The sequence below is a fragment of the Puma concolor genome, chromosome B1 (assembly GCF_028749965.1).
Source record: "Puma concolor isolate L17-30 chromosome B1, mPumCon1.1.hap2, whole genome shotgun sequence".
Taxonomy (NCBI): Eukaryota; Metazoa; Chordata; class Mammalia; order Carnivora; family Felidae; genus Puma; species Puma concolor.
The window spans coordinates 12,164,630-12,168,398 of record NC_141670.1 but is presented as its reverse complement, the minus strand read 5'-3'; the positions used below and the strand labels follow the sequence as shown (position 1 = coordinate 12,168,398).

The following is a 3,769-nucleotide window of genomic DNA, read 5'->3' as shown; positions in this document are numbered from 1 at the left end:
ATATGCAGTTTTATTTCTTATGGATTTTATCTTCCCACGTCCATGCCTGTCATAAGACATCTCTGATCATTTCTTCTCAGAAGAGGTCTGTTTTATTAAACCCCAAGGAAAAAGTTGTCTCAAAGACTCTTCTGGCCCTGGCCGTTGTTTTCCTGCTACCTGCTATTTAAAGGTTGCTGCAGAGAAGCATCTGCGGATCCCAAAAGAGGCTGCAGGAAGCTAAGAGTGAGCGGGATTGGGCAGGGGCTGGGTGGGCACCATGGCCAGGGTCACCGCCACGGAGGCACTGAAGTGTAGGATCCAGGCTCTGCAGCAGGAAGGCCAGGATACCCAGGAGGGGGCCAAGCGCCCTCTCTGCTCTCGGGCCGAGGGGGGGAGGTCGAGCCTGGGAGCAGGCAGAGGCTGAGGTGGCCTCCTTGAACCCCAGGATCCAACAGGTGGAAGAGGAGCTGGACGGTGCCCAGGAGCACCTGGCCACTGCCCTGCAAAAGCCAGAGGAAGCTGAAAAAGCCACTGATGGGAGGGAGAGAGGAATGAAAGTTACAGAACACCAAGCCTTAAAAGTTGAAGTAGGGGTGCCTGGGTGGCTCAGTGGGTTAAGCATCTGACTTCAGCTCAGGTCATGATCTCAATGCTTGTGAGTTCGAGCCCTGCCTAGGGCTCTATGCTGACAGCTCAGAGCCTGGAACCTGCTTCGGATTCTGTGTATCCCTCTCTCTCTGCCCCTCCCCCACTCATCCTCTCTCTGGGTCTCAAAAATAAATAAATAAATAAATAAATAAATAAATAAATAAATAAGTAAGTAACATTTACCAAAAAAAAAAAAAAAAAAAGGTGAAGTAAAGACAGAACTCCAGGAAATCCAACTCGGAGAAGCAAAGTGCATTGCAGAAGAGGCAGTGGGAAGTATGAAGAAGTGGCTGGGGATTACAGAGGGGGACTTGGAGGGCAGAGAGGAGCAAGCCAAGCCTCAGAGTCCCTGTGCCTGGAGACAGAGGAGCCAACCAGACCGACAGACCTGAACGTGAAGTGCCTGAGTACTGCTGAAGGAAAGGACTCTCAGAGGGAAGACAAATGCGGGGACGGGGTAAGGCTTCTTGCGGGTACAGTCCAGGAGGCAGAGCCCCGTGCCGAGTTTGCGGAGAGGTCAGTGGCCAAGCTGGAGAAGACAACTAATGACTTGCAAGATCAGCTGAGAGGCACCGAAGGGGAGCACGTCTGTACCAAGAGGCCGGCTCGAGTCTGCCTGACCTGAACGAGGGATACAGCACCCCAGTCCCACGCTGCCTCTGCTCCTCCCTCTGACCTCCACTCTGCCTTTCCCTCGCCAGACAGAAGCTGGCCTTGGAGCTGAGGGCTGACCTTCCACTGGAAGGCTGCTTTCTCTCTTTGCCACCTCTCTCCCACCCCAACTCCTGTGTCTTTTTCAAAACAATGTCCCTGCCTCTCTCCTGAGGTTCCATTTGGGCTTGAGGCTGAGCACCTTCGGAAACGACGTTTAAGAGATTGTGAGCACAATGTAAAGGGTTCTTGAAAGCATGTTGCGTTATACACGTTTTACAATTACCTTTTCTGTTGTTGATGATGCAGCAGCCATTTGTACAACATTCCTAACAATTCCACGTCTGAGGCAGTAGTCTAACACCTTCCTCTCATTTGGAAAGAAATGTTTTGACTTAATGCATACTGTCCCCTCCACAGGGGAGGGAGGGAGAAAGGCAGGGGCCTGCCTTACTGAGGGCCAGAGACAGGAAAGGGACCCACGGTGATTCCACAGTGATTCCAGGAGGAATTAAAAACGAAAAAGTGTGGCTCACAGTTTCAGCTTTAAGGCATCTTCAAGCGACTTTGTTTTTATTTTTATTTTTTTATCAGAATTGACCAAATTGAGATGTGAGCCCTCTGAGACCAAATCCTTCTTGTATTTTTACCCCTTTCCCAACCCCTCACAGAATGAATCAGGTTCCCCTGATGTTGAGGTGACCACTTATTTGCTCTCCTGCCTCCTTGAAAGAAAAGAAAAGAAAAGAAAAGAAAAGAAAAGAAAAGAAAAGAAAAGAAAAAAAAGAAAAGAAAAGAAAAGAAAAAAGAAAACAGAAAGAAGGAAGGAGAAAGAAAGAAAGAAAGAAAGAAAGAAAGAAAGAAAGAAAGAAAGAAAGAAAGAAAATCATGTGTTTGCCATTGATTTGGCCATATGAAACAGACTTGTCTTGTCACCCTTTTGTGGGTCTGAAGCTGTTGCCTCTAAAAGTGCCACCTCATTGTGTTTTGTATCAGTAAGTGCCGGAGAGATCTTAAGTAGCTTATGTCCAAAACTGGTTTTAAATTTTATGTTATTTTGAAACTTTGCTTCTTTAGGATTGGGGCACACTGGCCATCCCAATGGCTGAGAACTCTGCAGTCTTTGGGCGGATGTCGTGCTGATCTTTTTAAAAAAAGTTTCTTTCCCCACCCAATTCCCCTTTTTGGTGAGGTTTCTGTGAGATCTGTTAAGTATGCATCCTGCTGCTCAGTGGCTTAAAATGCACACTCCTTGGGTGTGCTCGCTCTCTCTGGGGGCTAATTGAGAGAAAGAAATTAATACTGCAACTATTTTGATATTGCAAATCAACAGGTGTCCTTTTGAAATAAAGAACCAGCCCCTCCAAAATAAATAAATGGAATACATGAATAAAGCTTGTTGGAAATGCCTTTGAAACGGCAAGAGGAGAGTAATATTGAGCATTTCTCATGTGTGTGTTAGACATCTGCATATCTTCTTTAGAAAAATGACTTTCCATATCTTCTGCCCATTTCTTGAACTGGATTATTTATTATTTGGGTGCTGTGTTTGAGAAGTTCTTTACAGATTTTGATGTGGGAAATCAAATAGCTATGTCCTGGGTTAGGAGGTTATAAAGAACACATTGCAAAGCAGAAAACTGTTTTCTGGCCTTGCTGAAAACAGCAGACCATGCTTGGTTTATCTAGTTCATATCTCTCTAGGGGGCACTCACTTTGGTTATCTAGTTCATGTCTATCTAGGGGTTAGATCCTGCCTGTTGTCATAAATTCCGTAGACAATGTTATCACATGGAATATTTTATCCTGTCCTGTTTTTTTGCACGTTTTCTATACGTTCTTACCGGCACATAGCCCACCAACGTATTGCGCAATGTTACTCTAAATGTCATCTCAGCACATGCAGGAGCTTGAGAGAAGCTCGGGGAGACTTCTCATAGCCTCCCTCTCACCTCCCCTGACTTGGATGGAGTCTTTAGTAATCCTTTGTGCCTCCCTCGGCTTTGCTGGACAAAGCCGATAGCCAAACTCACAACTGGTGACCCTGACGTGTTCCCACATCTTGGATACTAACCCTTCATCACATGTACCATTTGCAAATATCTTCTCCCATTCCTTAAGTTGTCTTTGAGTTTTGTTGATTATTTCCTTCGCTGTGTAGAAGCTGAAAGGGGAACCTTCGTGCACTGCTGGTGGGAAAGCAAACTGTGCAGCCCCTCTGGAAAACAGTACAGATGTTCCTCAAAAAGTTAAAAATAGAACCAGCCTATGAGTCAGCAATTGCAGCACTAAGTTTTTACCCAAAGGATAAAAAAAAAAAAAAAAAAAACAGAATCAAAGGGACACATGCATCCCAATGTCTATACCAGCACTATCAACAATAGCCAAAGTATGGAAAGAGCCCAAATGTCCATCAACTGACGATAAAGAATATGTGTTGTATATATATATATGTACCACCCCCCCCACACACACACACAATGGAATA

At 45.4% G+C, this 3,769-nt stretch overlaps 1 pseudogene; it reads left to right on the top strand.

The window, feature by feature from the left end:
• The first annotated feature begins 259 nt into the window (after positions 1–259).
• LOC112869934 (uncharacterized) lies at positions 260–1,315 on the top strand (annotated as a pseudogene).
• The last annotated feature ends 2,454 nt before the right edge of the window (positions 1,316–3,769 follow it).